General features: G+C 38.4%; 2 long non-coding RNA genes across 2 annotated transcripts in view; one reads left to right on the top strand and one right to left on the bottom strand.

The window, feature by feature from the left end:
- LOC126949253 (uncharacterized) overlaps window positions 1-19,906 on the bottom strand; it is a 659,876-nt gene that overhangs the window by 252,550 nt on the left and 387,420 nt on the right. The gene's annotated exons all lie outside the window — the stretch shown is intronic.
- Window positions 1-19,906, top strand: part of LOC126949254 (uncharacterized) — a 70,141-nt gene that overhangs the window by 47,902 nt on the left and 2,333 nt on the right. Inside the window, exon 3 of the long non-coding RNA XR_007723637.1 lies at window positions 10,813-10,923. This is a non-coding gene — a long non-coding RNA (uncharacterized LOC126949254). The remainder of the gene's footprint in view (window positions 1-10,812; window positions 10,924-19,906) is intronic.

Here is a 19,906-nt window from a genome sequence, read left to right as displayed (position 1 = left end):
TATAAACAAATCCAGGTTCCCTAACATCTGCATTCCTACTCTGAAGGGCAGTGACAGAGCAGCCAGAGGGATCCTGAGCCAACAGAGCACTGATAAGCTGCAAGAGGCCTAATGGGAACAATCAAAGAGATATGAGTTGATTAACACAATCTTGATTAGCGCATAAACACTTCCATTGAAACACACACATACACAGCCTATGCCTTCTTTGCAAGTGATTTGTTGGTAGAACCCTCAATTTTAAACTATAATCCTATCTGAGGTGACACAGCTGTCACTGCCCAGTGTAGAATGGTCTAGAGCACAGAATTCTCCGAAATGAAAATTATAAACTATAGAAATGAGCAGTCATGAAGAAATACAGATGCTCTTAAAAAGAAGAGATGAGCAAATGGTTTATGCACGCAATTGCACAATTTCCAGTATTCCAGAAATATAGCGACGGTGTGCATATATGTTAATATTATAATTTAAAAGATAATGACTATAAGAAAAGAGAAACATTTTAAAAACTTTTAAGAGAGTTGAAATTTGAATGTAAACAAAGTTCTGGAGAAAATAATAAACTGAGAGGTCTCTTCACATGGCGCCTTTCTCACTGCCGAAGCTGATGGATAGGACTAAGGGTTGGGAAGAATTCTTACTGAAGCTGAGAAGTCAGTCATCTCCTGTCTCTATGAATGATAGCTCTTGATTTATGATCAGACAGCTAAAGGTAAATAAGAAGAGCACAGACTCCAAATAACAGAATATTAATAGCTCTATTTAAAAGAAAAAGAAAAAAAATTAAAGCAGTACTTATTACTTTATTATGGAAATTAAGCATTTAATAGATATCTATATAATCCTTTTCTGAATTGGTAAGGAAAAACATCCTCAGAGGGAAAATAAATTTTGGTTTCTTTCTCTTTCCCTGAAGGATGGAACTTTTAACAATAGCCTATAACAGTTTAACAAGGGCTTCCTAACTTTTCAGTTAAATCTGAATTGGGTCATTATTCCTTAATTGCAACGCAAGAAAAACCTGTTCACAGTGTTAAACTAGGTAACAGACAAACACATTCATTTTCAGCTTTTTTTTTTTTTTTTTTTTTTTTTAACTTTCTAGAATGCTTTGGTGTTATCTAACTCATGAGAAGAAAACACAGGGTCTATTTAAAAAAAAAAAAACCTACAAAACAAAAAACAACAGAAAGTTTTCCTCAAGTCAACATATAATAGGAAAACATATAATGGACACAAGCTTGCTATGAGATTTCATAGTCTGTGGAAAAGCCATTTCCCCACAATGGTTAAGGTTATTAAAGCACACATCAGGGCTTCTGGTAGTCACCTAATCTGTTAGAGCCTTGAGTCACTGAAGAAAACAATTTCATTCTCAGAAGAGTTTTCTTTTTTCTTCCTTGTTTCACCCACCACCTCTATACCTGTTGCAGCATATCCTTTTCTGATTTCAGAGAAAGTTCACAGTAAGATTGCAAACAAGTGTGGGTAATTGGACTATTACAGGCTTCCATGGATAATCTGGGTAATTCTCAGTATTGTCACCAAATGTCTCTGCAGTCTGTAAGGAAGCTGAAAGTAAGGCAAGCCCTTACATGGATTTTGAGATGGTTTCTATTTTGAAAGGCAGCCAACCAGTACCACAATTGGCCCTAATTGCTTCTCTTGTGGGCAGTCTCAGGAGAGAGGACAGGGATGAATGAGTGAGGGAGGCTTAAACTGTTTCTCATTAGGAGCTCGACCTGTGTGGGTCAAGGCTGAAGCACCCAGGGGAACGGTGCATACAGCAGGGGTCCTTACAGCTCTACCTTTCTTACAGGTAAACGAGATGCCAGTCTAGGACTTTCCGTTTAACATTCTCGCTGCAATAATCTGAATTGATTAAATGAGAAGAATGACAAAGAGGACAGAATGAGTGTCATTGGAAATGAGGGGAAGCTATTTTGGGTTAGGAGAACTGGGAGAAATAACTGGCCACTATAACTCAGGAATTCAGAGGTTTTCCCTCTAACTTGAAATGTGGGATCTAAGGTTTCATCATCTCTAAGTTCTTGTGAATTTGTGGGGATATTTTCTTCCTTTCCTTTTTTTCCCAGTATGAAAACGATATTTAATAATGAGGAAGAAATGTTCAATATAACATTATATATTACAATATATATGATATATTTTAGTTTACAATATATATTAGTAAAACTAATATAAGCCACTTAAACATAAAAATCACATATTTTCTATTTTAGATTTTAAAAAATGAACTTCTAATTTTTAAATAGTTTTATATTTACCCAAACATGCAAAGAAAGTAGAGTTCACATGTGCCTAATTCCTCCCACTGTTAACATTTTGCATTAGTAAGGCACATTTTGTCACAATTAATCAATATTGGTTTAATCCAAATTTTAATTAGATCTCCTTTCTCCCTCATGTCATTTTTCTGTTCCAGGATCTTATCTAGAATACCACATTACATTTACTCACGTCTGCTTAGTCTCTTTGTGCTATAACAGTTTCTCGGACTTTCTTTGTTTCTGATGACCTTAACAATCTTAAGGAACATGGGTCAGGTATTTTATGGACTGCCCTTCAGTGTGGGTTTCTTTGAGGTTATTTGGGAGAGTTTCTGAGTTTGCAGGAGGAAAACCACAGAGGTAAGGTGCCATTGTCATCATAGCAAGAGTACGTATTATCAACATGACCCGAGACTCGATGATGACCTTCATCACCTGACTGATGTGGTGTTTGTCAGGTTCCTCCACTGTGAAGTTACTGTTTTTCCCTCTTTCCATACTGCAATCTTTGAAAGAATGTCACAATATGCAGCCATATTTAAAGGTAGGGAATTATGCTCTACCTTCTTAAGAGGGGAATATTCGTATAAATAATTTGTAATTCTTCTGCATGGGAGATTTGTGATCTGGTTCTTCTCTCCTATTTAATTATTTATTTATTTAATGATTTATTTATATCAGTATGAATTCACAGATACTTATTTTATTCTCTGGGTTGTAATCCAACACTACATTATTCATTTTGTTGCTCGAATCCTTCCAGCTTTCGGTTTTGGGAGCTCTCCCAGTTGGCTCCTATATTCCTTTGACCTTTCTTTATCATTGTGGAGGGTTTTAAATTTTTTTAATTATTTGTTTGTTTTGTTTTGTTTGTGTGTGTGTCTTTAGCTCTACGCTCATCCTATATATTCCCTGACCCAGCCCTAGAATCAGCCATTTCTCCAAGGGGTCCTAGCTTCTTTTATTGGAGAATGACATTAGAAACCAATATCTGAATTCTGGGTATTTTATTACTACTGAGTTGCCTTTCCTCTAGGCCCACTCAGATGACAGAGTAACAACATATATGTATCTACGCTAACTGATGTGCATACAAATATCCATAAATACCTCTATGTATATCCATCTCTAGTAAAGTAAATATGAGTTCATACTGATGTTTCCAACTGTCAACCTGTACTACATGGATCATTCTGGCCTCCCTTACAACTTGCTTATCTGTACTCTCCAACTCCAACCGTGAAAAACCTAGCTGATGCCATATGCTATCTAATTTATTTAACTGTGCAATTCCAGTATATATGTAAAGTGGTTTCAGAATTGCTAGCCTGTACCACCACAGAATAAAACTTTACCAATTGGGTTACAGTGCTTACAGTTCCTTTTGCCATTAATCTTATATTGTATGCTAATTTCTAAAGGTACTTAGATCTGTCCCTTTTCCCCCATCCACTTCAGTTCGATTTTTCATACATTTTCAACATGGTAAACTCTTTGTCACAGTCTGTATTACAGCCTGGAATCACCTGACTCCTAGATGATTTTTACTGTGTATACTCTTTCGGTAGTACAATTTTATGGGTTTGGATAAATGCATATTGTCAGGTATCCAACAGTACACTATCATACCAAACAGTTTCACCACGTTACAAAATCCCGTTTTTCACCTTCACCTATTCCACTGTCCCCCTTCAACAAACCTCAGCTACCACTGATCTGTTTATCATCTCTAAAGGTCCTTGTTTTCTAGAATATTATATAAATGGAAAAATGCAGTATATAGCCTTTTCAGATTGACTTCTTTCACCTAGCAATATGCATTTAAGGCTTTGCTATGTCTTTTCATGGCTTGATCGCTCATTTTTTAAAAAAAATCATTGAATAATAGCATTGATCTAAGCACAGTTTGTTTATTCATTCACTTCTTGAAGGACATCTTGGTTGCTTCCAGTTCTTGGAGATTATAATAAAGCTGCTATAAACATTCACATGAAGGTTTTTGTGTGGACATAAGTTTTCAAATCAGTTAGATAAATACCTACAAGCACAAATGCTGAATTGCATGATGAGATTATGTTTAGCTTGCAGACTATTTGTACCAGGAACAAAATAAGAAACCAATAGTTGACTGCACTCTTGTCCTGCTGAAAACCACATATATATGCCTATTATGCTCTCTGAAAAGGCCCTGAGAGGATTTACGTGAGGAAAAAAAAATGGAAAAGGATCAGCTTCAAAGTGGTGGTGAACAGAAATGTATTCTTGCCACTCTTAAAGTATGAAGACAAAGGCTGACCTTAAAACAGGCTTCCTGCGGGGCTTCAGACCTGTACAGGCCAGCCTCAAGATGCTTTTCAGTTTATAGTCATCTTTCTCACATGAATTGTGATGGTCCAAATTCTATATGATTTTTAATTTGCTATTTAAATTGCATAAAATGAAATAAAGTGAAAGGAATGCACATAAGTGTATTTTGGGTCATTTAGCAGACCACTTTACACCACCTCAAATTTCCTAACTCAACTCCATGCCCACGTTTTTATCTATTCCCCATCATAAAGGTCAAATAACACTGTGGAACACTGATGCAGAGATTTCCCAATAGTTTAGCCGAGTAGTAATACTCATTCTTGGATTGTCTCAAAGCCGTATTCTTAGGACTATGTGAGAATAGTTTTGCTTTCTTTTTTTTGTTTAGAAGTGCTCTGTATATTCATTCATGAGCAATTCTGTGGTGGAGCATAGGCAGTCACAGGACGCCTTTTGAAGAAATATCAATGAGAAGGAATCCCTTACTTGCTGAGAGGATGAATCAAAAGATAGAAGTACTCATTACAAAGATAGAATTCACACCTAGCCCTAGCTATTTTTTCCCTCAGATTAGACTCATGCACATTTATGTTCTTTACATACAAACCTAAAATAGTTACCTAGAATTTTTTCCTGGTAAGATTAGATATGCAACCTTTGAGGTTAGACGTCTTCTAAAACCAAAAGCCCCTGTCCTCCTCTGTATCTGCCTCTGGCTCTGTCTCTGTCCCTCTGCCTCTTTCTCTGTCTTTCTATGTATGGATATGTGTGTGTATGCGCACATGAGTTTGCATATATGTACTCAAATTATACCCGCACTAGAGAAATCAGAAAGCAAACAACAAAGGTCAGTGTAGATACTATTTGAGGAAATCCTACTATGTGATAGAAACTATGCTATTTCCATACATTAATGCATTTTATCTTCTCAGCAACACTGTATGGTAAATATTTTTATAATCACCATTTTACAGATGAAAAATTGACTCTAAAATGAATTAAGGAGGCTGGGTGCAGTGACTCATGCCTGTAAATCCAGCACTTTGGGAGGCCAAGGTGGGCAGATCACCTGAGGTCAGGAGTTTGAGACCAGCCTGGCCAATATGGCAAAAACTTGTCTCTACTAAAAATACACAAATTAGCAGGGCATGGTGGCATGTAATCCCAGCTACTCGGGAGGCTGAGGCATGAGAATCACTTGAACCTGAGAGGCGGAGGTTACAGTGAGCTGAGATTGCACCACTGCACTCCAGCTTGGGGGACAGAGAGAGACTCTGTCTCCAGAAATAAAAACAAAAATAAATAAACAAAATAAAATTAATTAAAGGATGTGCTAAACAACACATAAAACTACTAGTAGAGATGAAATTCAGAGCTCAGTGTTTTCAGACATCAGCGTCTGGTATCCTTCTATATCGGGTTAAATACAGTGTCAAGAATCTCCTGTTAAGTTTACCTTAAAGAACATTTCATAGCATTATGGCTCATCTTATACTGCAACCCCTTTTACACAGCCTTTTATAAAAGAGTAAATTAGCTTAAATACCTGCTGATTTAGATAACATTCATGTAATAGTAGAAAACGTTGTGATGTTTCACAAAGTATAATCCAAGTACTATCCGTGTCATAATTACCTGGGGTGATGATTAAAATGTTGATTCTTAGGTCAAAACCTACTCTGCAGGTATTTTTATATACATCTCATCTTAAAATTGTCTGTGACGCCCTCACAGCTTACTTTTCCAGTTTTCAAATAAGCCAGCATGCTCTTCATTTTAATTGGGATAAAAGTTGGTTTAGATACCTTTAGTAAGTGGAAAATGAATTCTAATTCTTCCTTTCGTCAGGAGCTTCATAAATAAAGGCAGAAATAATATAAAAGCCAAAAATGTTCTGAGATGTCAAGAATGGAAGACAGTTGTTTTAAAAATAAATATTCTTTAAAACAAAGTCAAATGTGCCAGAAAATGCAAAATATGTACCTACCAGTGGTGGAAAAGAGTTGGAAGATCAAGGTTTATCTTGAAGTTGAAGGATCATGTGGGAAGTGAGGGGTGTGTTGAAATACAACTGACACAGAAAGAGGTTGAGGACAAAATCATGGTAAGGCAGAAAAAGTTCTAAGTACTGGAAGAAGCTGGTGAAATAAAGCCCCTTAACCCTCAGGAAGTCATAGGACTAGACCTCTGGGGCCTCCATTAAGTCCAGTATTTTAGAGAACTGTCGTTTGTGACTTTCTCCCTGGGAACCCTGATGACTAAATCAGGTATAGTTCTTAAGGGAGGTGGGGGGTGGTGCTTATGTGTTTCGTAGGACTAAATGACTTCTCTTAGGGGGCATCCAGGCCTTTAGTACACAGCATACAGAAAGGGCCAGAGCTTGCCAAAAACAGAGCACTGCAAATAGAACTCCACGAGGAATGCCTGTGAATAGGAGGGGCTAAAGATGAACGCTCTGCCTTTAATTTTCTAGGAAATCATAAACTCAAGAATTTGATAAAATTGAGTAAAAGAGAATTCCCTTCCTTGTTCGATATGTTCAATTAAAAAAAAAAAAAGGCCGGGCACAGTGGCTCACGCCTGTAATCCCAGCACTTTGGAAGGCCAAAGCAGGCAGATCACGAGGTCAGGAGTTCAAGACCAACCTGCCCAATGTGGTGAAACCCTGTCTCTACTAAAATACAAAAATTAGCCGGGCATGGTGGTGGGTGCCTGTAATTCCAGCTACTCCAGAGGTTGAGGCAGGAGAATTGCTTGAACCTGGGAGGTGGAGGCTGCAGTGAGCTGAGATCACACTACAGCACTCCAGGCTGGGCAACAGAGCAAGACTCCGTCTTGGAGGGAAAAAAAAAGAAAGAAAACAAAACAAAACAAAAACTTGTGATTGCAACTTTCTACATCACAAGCAAACTTCCTGCTCTCCAGTCTGACCCTTTAATATTTCAGAGATTTACCCCTTACAGACTTGATACCTGCTTGATCCTAGTTCTGTGGACCTTGATTCAATTCTGACCCAAGCTTGGAAGCTTCTAATTTGCATTTTCCACAATCCTGTCTTGAAGGCTATTACTCAGACTGCTTTGACCCTCAGCTTTGTGCAAATGCAGCTCTGATGCTTTGGAAATAAAGCAAGACCTTGCATTTACTTTAATGTCTCTTGCTGACAATTGTTCCACTTTATCACTCCAAATGAACTCTCCCTCCCACACCAAGGTCATGCTCTGACTCCCGTGTCTCTGCCACTACCCTTCTTGCTAATTATTGCTTTTTTCTAAAAATTTCGCTGCTGTTTCATTATTCTAATATTTCAAGTAGTGTAGACAGCACGGGCATTTAGTTGAAAATATTATAGAAAACAGAGGAACACCTATAACCCAAAGTAGCAAGGGATTTTTTAATATTTAAAAGAAAATTCAAGATGCTGAAGTCAAACTCCACAGCCTTCACCATTTTGCTGAAGGTCAGACCTATATGTGGACAACCGTGCTAAATCCAAGAAAAGCTGTGAATCGAATGTATTTTCATATATACCTGACAAAGACCCCTTTTCACTTTGTACAGTTTATAGAGATGGTAGAAATCGTCTATAAAAATGTGCTTTACCATTGTTTATTAATCGAGATCACTATTGTGAAATTTAAGAGAAGGTTAAAGGAAGCAGATAGTTCCTTTTCCAAAAGGCTCAGAGAAGACTAGTTTCAACAGAAGAAAATAATTTCATGAATACTTTTAAAATTAAAGTGATCAAATTGTCTAGGCAAACTGATGTGCTATAAGACCCACAGCAAAGTCTGGGAGGACTTGTCTGTGGCTGGTGGGGCAGGAAGTCCCATTGGGGGAAAAAATTAAACGTGTGACCAGCCTATGTGTGGGGGTGATACGGTCCTTTTAATTTATTTTTTTGGAGTGTGATAGCATCTCTTCAGATGGGAGATATGACGAAATCACAGGAGAGGCTGTTCCATGTGACTTCAAGGTTAATAAGAGGGAAACTTGGCAATGACAGGGCCAGCAGCCAGGGAGAAAAATCTCCCTTTAAAGCTACAGATCGAAGGGTTGGAGTGATATCTATGTGACATTTCACCACTGATGTTCCTGATTAATTATCAACAATTCAAAAGAATATCAGTGTAGAGAATGGGAAGCTCTTGACAGTTAAAAGGGACATAACCTCATTAAATCTTTGGGATACAGCTTCTCTCAAGTCATTTCAGAGATGGGAAAAATGATCTCAAGTGTGTAAATCAGAAAGAAATTACATTAAATTCTTAGCATCAATGTGATTTTAAGAGCATTTATTACAATAATAGCATTTGCCATACCAATTCTAACACATGTTCTAAAAACGTGTGTTATAAATTGATTAAATATTTATAGCAGGATTATTTGCAATAACACAAAATTAAGAGTCTAGATGTCAATCAATAAGGATATTGCTAAATAAAATATGGTATATTCATGCTACAATTTACTGTGGCAGTTCAAGAATGAACTTGATCTATTTGTAACACTTATATAGCTTTTGCAAGATGTCAGACACTATTTCAAATGCTTTATGCATCTTAAATAATTATCACAACAAACCTGGGAGTATACGAAAAGTAAAAAGAAACCTATTGTATCCCAGTTTCACAGATGAAGAACTGGGAAACAGAAACATTAATAATTTCTTTAAGGTCTCACAGACAATAAATAGACCCAGGTAGCCTGGCTTCGCAATCCAGACTCTTAATATGCTTTATTTTCTTTGGTCTGCTTTAAACAGTATATGTTTAAAAAAAAGAATTTGATATAAAAAAAAAAAAAACCAAGCTTAATAATACTAAAAAGCTCCATCAGAGAAAAATAACAATATCTTATACATCATATTCTACTTTGGATATATACTGGGCATATATGTATACACATACCTATATGAATGTGTTTGCGTGTATATATATGTATACAGAGAGAGAGAGAGAGAGAGAGGAGAGACAGACAGAGAGAGGAAAAAGTCTACAATGCTAGGGGGGTTTGTCTTTCTTTTCAATATTGTAATTCCTATGTTAAGAATATATCTATGTATCTCTCATAAAATTGTGAAGAATTAAAGTAAAACAGAGCTGAAGTCCTTTTCCTAAAACAGAGAACAGATGAGAAAACACCTTCTACATCTTTTCCAAACTAACTAGAAACTACTTAAGGGTTTCCCCCTACCCACACCTTCCTTTTAGACCTAGTCTCTCAACACTGCCCCTGGCTAATCAAATCACACTCTGTTTTATAAACATGTGCTGTATTTCCCAAATCTAGACTTCCACTTAGGCAGGCTCTTCTGTTTATCAAAACTGCTTTCTCTTTGCAACACACTTAAGTGCACTTTGATTAAAGTCAGCCCTTGCTCCAAGGCCCATCTTGAATGCTAGCTCTTCAGAAAAGCTCCCAGGGGGTGGTGCTAAGCATTCTTCTTTCAAGTCCTCAAGATTTTCTAAAGCTTCCATGTGGAACCAAGTTCTGCCTTAGGTTTTTGCAATGTCTTATATCCCATGTTGAAATGTAGCATCCCTGAAGACCAGCACTGGGTCTGGTTCCTTTTTGTGTAAACTGTTTAGTTAAGGAATCTCAAGGAGTGGAGAACATACATGGGAAATGGTTTCCTTTTTTTTTTTTTTTTTTTTTTTTTTTCAATTTTGGTCCCTAAATATGCTTCATCTTCCTGAAATGAAACTTTGGCTTAATAACTAGTCCCAATTCTAACAGCTCAGTCACTTGCGTTTATTAAAACAGTCTACTTCTGGCAGATAGGATGCTACCGCTTTCCTTTCCAAATGTCAGCCTCAAACTCAATTCAAAATTATCTTTCCCAGTCCCTAATACAAGCTAGCCCCTGTGGCTCTGGTGGGTGTGTGAATAGGTAGGGGAAAAGAGAGACCATATACTTTTTTCACCTGTTTCTCCCTTTCTTTCTGACTCCTTCAGAGGTATATGGAAGGCTCCATGTCTCTTGGGGGTGAGGGTCCCATCCTGTCTCTGGTAATTATTTCACTTATTGTGCCTCTTGTTGTCAAAACTCTACAGTGTAGCAAGTGACCAAAAAGCTGAGATTCTCATGGAACATTTGTATATGCACTTTGGACAGTCCTGAGTATCTCCCCATTATCCAGTTCCCTGAGATGAGAAGTAAAGCTCCGATTCAAATACAACCTTTGTCTTTACTTCCCACCATCAGGAGTCTGGATACAGCTCCTTCATGTGGAGTCTTCTGACCAGGACTGTAGATGGAGTGCCAGTAATAAGCCTAACTTCTTCGCAGTGTCCTGGAGACATACAGGAAACTCAGGTATGATTGCCACACTTAACTGTTTGTGCTGCTGTAACAAAAATCCATCAGATTGGGTGGCTTAAATACCAAGCTGAAACACCAAACATTTCTTTCGTACAGCTCTGAAGGCTGGGAGTCTAAGATCAAGATGCCGTTTGATTCAGTGTCTGATGAGGCCCCACTTCCTGGTTCATGTTACTGTGTCCTTACATGGCAGAAGGGAAGAAGAGATCTTTGGGGTCTCTTTTATAAGAGCATTAATCCTATGAGGGACCTACCGAAGGCCCCTCCCCCAAATAGCCATCACCTTGGGAGTTAGGATTTCAACAGATGAGTCTTGTAAGAGTAGGGGAGAAAACAAAGGTTCCATCTATAGCACATGCCAAATAGCAGGAGAGCAGGAGTCACTCTGAGGTTATCTCACAGTCTTGCCATCTGCCTCCAAATATCCCTACTTCAGGTTGTAAAGTGTCAGCTCAGTAGGACATTTGGCCAGATCCCAACCAACTGTAGAATAAAATAAATCTATGCTTTCTAAACTTTGATCATTTCCCCTCACCTGAGTCTCAATCTTCTTCTTACAGTGATGTGTGTTTGTATGTGTCTGTGTGTGTAGGGTGGAGGTGTCAGAAGCAAAATGGGCAATGAATTGATTGTGCTTCGTCTCAGAGAACATTCTCTCAGTCAATTCTTTGGGGAGATGTCTGATCACCATTGATGGTGGCTCTTGGAATCTGGAATATGGATACTTAGCACTTTTTGGCCTCAGCTTTGAGTGTTGAACACAACTGCAATATAACAGGAAAATTCTTGCTCTGCATCATGATGAGGTATGAACCTTCCTCAACAATCAGCTCTGGGTCTGGGACAGAAATGGGTACACAATAGAGATTGCTGAATAGAATCCCTGAGAGGTTCCAAATGAGATGATGTCTGGGAGAAGACAGACTCAGGAAAACGGACACACTATTCTCTGGAGTGGCACTGGGGACATTTCAGTAGCACAGATTCACTGCCTCCCCATTCCTTCCTGCTCACCACACAAAACAGCTCTCTCTCCCTGCAAGTCTGTGTTTCCATTCAAGGAAACAGAATTTGAAAACAGCTGTGTGTCCCAAGGCCCAGCAGCAGCCATGGAGACTACTGGGCTCTGGAGCAGGATTCAGGCTGTCTCCTCCCCCTGTCTCACATTGCCTCACAGTCCTCTCCAGCCAGCTCCACAGAAGCCTGGCACACCTGCGTTTGCCTTATTTACACCCGCCTTTTGAAGGAAGCCCTTTTTTGCCAGTTCCCTCCCATTCATTAGTTTTCTGTTCTCTGTTCATTTCTCTAGATTTGAACTGAAACTTGGTGGGGAATTTTCTGTTTCCTCAACAGCTGCTTGAATGTACACCCCAGCCCAACAGGTGTTCACACACATGTTCAGATCCCCACTGATTTGTTTTTGCCTTTAGTTAAAACTTCACAGAAGTGTCAATAAACTAATCTTAAAAGGTACAGGGCTCAACAGGAGCCAAAACCCTAAAATACTGACAAATGAGCTCAAAACACCAATAAGTTAAAAACCTTAGAGTTCTGAAATGTATGTTTCTTCTTTCCCTATTCTACCTGTAATGGGAAGCATGGAAGAGCTAGGTTCAAGAGAAAAAGACAACATGCCTGCGTTCACACTATTCTATAAAACTGTCTTCTCTCCCTCTCAGAGACAAACACTTGGATATACTAAGAAGCATCCATGTCCTTACATCGGTAATCACACTAGCACAGGCTTCTGTGCTCAATGACTCACAAGACCTGGTTGGAGGCTGGAGTGGGAATGCACAGGTCAACATTTACTCAGCACCAGTATGCCCCAGAAACTCTACATACTGCCCCGTAAGATGGATTCAGACTCAGAGAGGGTATGTAGCTTGTCCAAGTCACACCCAGAGAAGCAACAGAGGCAGAATTTAAATCAGCTTTTCCTCATGCCATGATACTTCCCCATGACCTAGTGCTGCCTTCTGGGGTAGCAGGGTTAGCCTCTGAACAGTATTCCCAAATCCTATGCACATCAGAGTCAGCTGGAGAATCTGTTTTATAAAACATATTTTGAGGTCTTATTCCTAGATATTTGTATTTTTAAGTCTTAGTTGGAACTATGGCAATCTGTGTACAGTTTTAAAGTACCCCCAGGTGAGTCTGATCTACTGATGGCTTTGAAAAACACTATTTTAAATTATCCACAGCAGCAGTTAATAAGCACCGGTAAACATCATCTGGCTTATTTTTGATAACTCATTATGTGTATTTCAGCTGTAACATTATCAAAACCTGTTTAAGTTCACTTAGTTTTAACTATTTAAGAGTAGAGAAATGCATAAATATACTCTCTGCTATGTAGCAGCTATCATCTACTCACCTCTCTACCTGCTAGCTTCTGTGGCTTTCCCATGGCTATGGCACTGTAGGGTCTACCCAGCCAGTTTCTGTTTACCTTATCTGTGCCCTTTATCTTTTTGTAGAGGTCAGTATGTAGAAAGGTAATCATTTTAATCTGCTCTCACACAGCACCCTTTTTAAAAATCCCTCTGATCATTTTATCTGCCCTTCTTCAGACCTTTTCTAGCTCCATTTCCTCTCTTTTAAGGTTCATCAACCAGAACCACATATAGTGCAGATGAACGAAGGTTTTGTACAAGGGCATTGCCCTCGGTGTTCCTGGGGGATGCAATGCAGTTATCCTAGAAAAGGCAAATCCTAGGGATTGAAACGTAAAATAAGACTGGAAATAGAAAGGGAGAGGAGATAGGCACATGAATAAAAATTCTTCCTTTTTTCTGTCTCAGGCTATTTATTCCTTCATTTCTTTTTGCTTCTTAAGTGGAAAATGGGTGGGGATTGCATGACAGGACATTATAGGAGCTGCAGTGACTTGGGGAAGCAGAGATGTTCATTAATTCCAGCTGGTCCGTAGAGCAGTTGACAGGATTCCAGGCAAAATTGTTTTTATTAGCATCTATCTCCTTTTTTAAATCCGTCACTCCTGCTTTTCTATTCTTCCCCTTGTCTTTCCCTACATTTCTTTAAGAGGTCTATTGGCTGTCCAAAGTGTACCCCAAATTACCATCTGCTCCTAAAACCTTGCCTTCCCTACCCCCTCCTACTCAAAACAGAAGTGCAAATTTGCAGAAGAAATTTTGCTGAGCTGGCAGCCCTCAGGAGCTGGTGATCTGATTATCTCATTAAAGCAATTTACTCTGAGTGTGAATGAGCCTTAACCCTTCCAGGGATCACATGGATTTTGAAAAGTATTTTTCGAATCGAAATAATCTATGATTGATCACATTTTTGGGAGCATTGGAATATGCGTAAGTGTGGGGGTGGGGAGTAGTCTGTTTTGGAGAGATGGCTGCTTCTTTTGCACCCTTCCAGGCCTTGGTGTTGTGTGTAGGGGAGTAGGAGAGGTTACACCAAGAGAGAAGAGAGAAATGCACAGACACCACATTACAGCCACACAAAATGCATACTCGGTTAAGTAAAAACAGAGAGTCCTTTGCAAAAGAGAACCAGATTAACTGATGAAATCCCAGTTTTTTCAAACTTTAAAATCTCTTAACTGTGGAGGGGTATTTATGTTTTAAATGGACTCTCCATCAACTCCTTTTCTTGCCCACAGCACTAATTTCCTGTTTTCTTGAGTACTGATCATACCTTCCTGAAGTTCATCAACTATTCCTATGTTTCCTTTTGCATACCTCTCCCCACAAACCTCAGTGCCAACTGCAAAGTTGAATAGCAGTCTCATAGGATCTCGGCATTGGAAAGAACCTAAGAAATCACGCAGTTACGTTTTTCATCCTAGTTTTAACAGACCTCTGTCATTTTTGCAGCCCATTGTCTAGATGTCTTTTTTCCAGATAGAAGACTAGCCTGAATATCTTTCAGAAACAACCCGTCCACACTGTTAGCCCAGGAAGTTTGCCTGAGTTTGACCCTATTTTCAACTGGTGGAAGGGTAGGCCCTGACTGACTTTTGTAATGAAGCAACTATCCCATACCCAGCTGACCACAGTAATTGCCTCAGGAGTAGGAAAGGAGGCCAATTATGGGTAAGGCAAATCAGGTTTGGAATTTTCATCCTACCGTTTATAAGAGAGGGCTTTCCTTGGATGTGAGATACAGGGTGGGAAATCTAGAGGGCTGTAGCCATCTGGCTATCATGAAACCAAGCTGCTGTCACGATGAAACCACAAGGAAGGAGGGAAGTGAATTGTGTGGGTGTATCATCAGAGTCCTGCATGTAGCCTCGGAAAAACTAAAGCTTGATTAAGCTCACCATTTCTCAGCCACTACATCTCCTTTTTGATTTACATAGTTTTGAGCAGGATTTTCAACCACTTGCATCAGAGAGGAACCAAAATGACAGGCCTAAGATGGGGAATGAACTTATTTCTACTCTAGCTTGCCACACAGTTTTTTAAACATTAGGAAATCCTTCTGAATATTTTATTCTCTGAATCTTCTGCCCATTTACTCAAGTGTTTTATTTAAGGTTTTGTTTAGAGATAATCAGAATTTCTTTCATTCTGTTATCCTTAAGGTACTTGAACACAGTTAGCCTGGCTCATCGTACCTAGGTCCCCAACTGGGCAATTCTGTGGGAAAAACATCTTGAGTTACTATAACTTTTCTTTATATGACAAGTTGCCACCTCATGAATGATACAGTTGTTATTTAAATGTAGTTCCTATAATGCAGTATCACAGGACCATGTGGGTTTATAGCTCTGTGACATCCCTCCATCCCTCAACCCCTGTTAAAACGCTATTGTTATTTATGCAACCTAAGTCACAGTCTTTTTTATTAGCTACTGTATCACATTGTGGAAACGTCTGTCCTCCACATAACCAGAAAAATGTTTTCTTTTTAAATGGCACACCCCTTAATCTTATATTTTCAAGATAACATTTTTATCATAAAATTAACACATGTATGTTATGGAAAATTAGAAGACATAGACAAACACGAAGAAGAAATTGTATCCCTAAAAGTATGAACCAGAGAAACCACAGACATACTCCTGGACAGCCCTTCACACATTTTCTTTGCATGTATTTGCATATCTACATAAGCATAACATATATTTTGTAAAAATAAAGTATGTAATATTCTTCCAGTATTAATATTCTTTTTAACTGCTTTATCATTGAGATATTCTCATATGAATAGGTAAATACAACATATTTTCAATGGATGTATTGTATTACCTTATGGCAGGGGTATAATTTGACTGACTATTCATGTTTTTGTTGTTTTTTTTCTGTCAATAGATATTTTCCTGATTATTTTCTTAGACTAATCCTCTCTGATAGAATAGCAAGCTTAGAAGTTATGAATATTTTGGAGCTTCCGTTGTTTATTTCCTAATTTCCCTCCAGGAGGATTACACTAATTTATCAGCTCATTAGCAACATCCCCACCATCATGAGGTGTCATTTAAACAACAATGAAAACTATCATCAGGACTTGCAACTTAATCATCTTGATTTTGACCCAAGAGTTTAGCCTGTCGGGATTGTTTTAAGTCTTCATTCTCTTATGAATGTATTATTGATATTCACCTCTTGTCACATTATTATTTATCATGGAAAAGTTACTTCTATGACATAGTTAATAACAGATAAAAACTTGAGCAGGGTCATGACTTGTTGAGGTTAAACACTTTGAGACCTCTTTCCAGGTTCAAGATAATTTGTAAGTTAATATTATTTGGATTGTTATACCTCTTTTACTATAATCAAACCCATATTTTCATCTTCTCCACCAGATTTGGTGGCTCGACAGATACCTAAAATTAAAATATGTCTCTGTGGATTTCCCTACCACATCTCCAGCCAGCCTTCCTTTGAGATTAGAATTCAGCCCAAAGTTACAATTCCCCCATAACATCTTCTAACTTAGGAAAGATGAAACTGTCAGCACAGTAAGTCAGGTCAATAATTTATCAGAGTCTGCTTTTAGTAGATATTTTAGTGTGAATTCCCTCATCTAGACCATTTATAAAAGTGTCAAAACTGGCCCTGGAAGTGATTCCTCTGAGTCTTAATTATTAGCCTTTCTCTACATATAGAAATGTATATGTATTCCTCTATCTTTTCTTCTTCTGACTTCAAATCCAATCCCCTATTATAAATTATTTCCTCTACCTCCATAGTGATTCATTTTAATGGTGTATATTACAGGAAGATAGTAATAACTTCTGATGTTCTAAAAATTCTCTGAAACCCTTAAGAATGTTAGTTTACGAGAGCACATGTTACTACACAATGGAGATTTTAAAAAGTAAAAAGCGTAAGTGCTAGAGATAAGGACTGTTGGGGTATATTCAAAGTGGAATAGGAAAAAGATAGGCCTTAGACAAATAATTTAGTGCCATAGCCTTAGTTTGTTCTTTTATCTACCAAGTAACGAATACTTGCCATGTGCACCTCACAGAGGTCCCAAGAATCAAATGAAAGCACACGCACAAGGTGCGAATGTGTCACCATGAAGCACCAAATAATGTATAAACATTAGCATATTTAATACAAATAAATATGTATAAGAAATATCTCGTTTAATCTTCAGTGACGTCAAGGCCTTTAATCTCAATTTTAGTACATGCCAATACTGAGGCTCCAAGAGTTTGCTATAACACCCAGGATCATATGGCAGATTTGTATCCCAAGTCCCAGCTCATAAGGTTCCAAATCAATGGTCATTTGACTTAATGGGTTGTGAGGTATGTGGCTGAAAGTCATTCCCTACTTATCATAAAATATTAAAGTCTGGAAATTTAAAAAACAAATATAATTTAGAATTATATTCAATTTTGAATTATACAAAATTTATCTTTAATTATGTCATTATCACTCATTGGAATTTCATGCTCTTTCCAGAGTGATAGACAATAGGGGTGGAGGTACAGCTAACATGAAATTAATTATTCATGCTTAACATCCAGCCTTTCTGAGGTGCCCACAGGGAGCAACAGATACTGATGCCACTTTAATAATTACGTTGACTATGAATTATTGCAGTGCCTGACTTTACTATAAATGTTGTGGTGTTTTTTCAAAATCTGGGTATGCCTATGGGAGTGTGTTGAGCATATGAATGTCATCTGTCATATGTGTCACGCAGAAACTGGCTAGGGATGCTGGACAACATCAGACTGCAACCCCAGAAGAGGTATAAAGGAACTTATATACTTCTTAAAAGATTTTCATCTCCTCATTGAGCTGTCTGATGTGTGAGATTACCTAATCCTCCAAGGGCAGGAAATTTCATTATTTTAAGATTTGAACCCATATAACTTGACTTATTCTGTTTTCATAAGGGGGATCCTGTAGTAATCTCTCAGCTACTTAGATCCCTTTTAATTAAGGTCCTTAAAACAGAGGAAATACTTTTTATAAAGTGGAACCTTAGCAGTAGAAAAGCAAGTTCAGATGCCTAAGACATCTGAGACTTCATAGTTATTTTTAACAAGAGAACACAGGCCAGTGAAAATAAGATGCACAGAGACCTACAGGTAGAGAAGCAGATGTCAAGCCCAGCTTTTGGTGACCTGCAGCATTGAAAATATTTAAATTGAAATGCCACAACTAGTCTTGTGAGATCCCCCTTAAACAACGGACTGTTTGTTGAAACAGACCATGGAGTTCCTTAGGGGTATTTCTGGAAAGATAATTCTGGTTGATAATATAAATTTTCAACAATGGGTATAGTTGAATGAATCAACTAAAGGTTATTTTTGCTAAACTACACATAATTTAAAAGATACTACTGATGGCAGGAAACTCACTTATTTATATTACCAGAGAAGGTGGTGTTACACATAGATGAAATTTTCTGTATAATTAAAGCCCAACCACTTTTTGTCAAGATCTGCAAAAGTATGTAAGAGTGGCTAACCCTACCTAAATTGGTTGCAACTGCAATAAACTTTAAGCTCTTGTTTCTGCTCTGACAGTAAGCGATCTGACAGCAAAGAATAATGGCATGGGCTGAAAAACCTGATAGCCAAGTCTAAACAAATAATCTCATGTAAGAGTAATAGGTTCTGAAAGAGAGTTTGAGGAAAAAAGTCCTGAAACATTGATACATGTATATCATGCAAGACTGTGAGCGCGGAAAGAAAGATCCTAGTAGTTACAAATAAGAAGGCCACTCCATGTTATGTCTCAGATATCACACAGTCAATGTCTCTGCCCATGAAAAATCCTGTTGATTCCATCCCCAGTTGAGAGCTGACTCTTCCTGTTACAGTCAAGGTGGATAAATTTCACCCCATCTCTCTCTCTTACCCAAACATAGGGGAGAGTTTCCCAGGCAGATCTAAAAAAGCAATGCTCAATAAAATACTCAGAGCAGCAGTCGCACACGTAACTTCAGAGTCTGTTCTCAAATAGCCAAAGAATATCTGCCCCACAAAAATAAAGAGAACTCGTTTGATCTCTAATCAGTGGAAGGCATAATGTAACTCTTCCTCATCTACAGGTGAGGAATCTTTAAGAAAGACCTGAACTCTGAGTAACTACTGAAGGCAAGCTTAGGTTTCTCCGCAATTAAAACCAGGGAGCCTGGCTGGGCACGTTGGCTCACACCTGTAATCACCCAACATTTTGGGAGGCTGAGGCAGGCGGATCACCTGAGGTCAGGAGTTGAAGACCAGCCTGGGCAACATGCTGAAACCCCATCTCTACCAAAAAAAAAAAAAAAAAAAAACACAACAATTAGGCGGGCATGATGGCGGGTGCCTGTAATCCCAGCTACTCGGGAGGCTGAGGCGGGAGAAGCGCTTGAACCCAGGAGGCAGAGGTTGCAACGAGCCAAGATCACACCATTGCACTCCAGCCTTCGTGACAGACTCCGTCTCAAAACAAAAACAAAAACAAAAAAAAAGGAACCCTTACTCAAAGTAGTGATCATCCTGGGAACATTCTGGAAGACAGGGAGGAGAATCAGCAGAACCAAC

The sequence above is a fragment of the Macaca thibetana genome, chromosome 2, assembly GCF_024542745.1.
Source record: "Macaca thibetana thibetana isolate TM-01 chromosome 2, ASM2454274v1, whole genome shotgun sequence".
Lineage (NCBI taxonomy): Eukaryota > Metazoa > Chordata > Mammalia > Primates > Cercopithecidae > Macaca > Macaca thibetana.
This window is presented reverse-complemented; position numbering and strand designations above follow the sequence as displayed.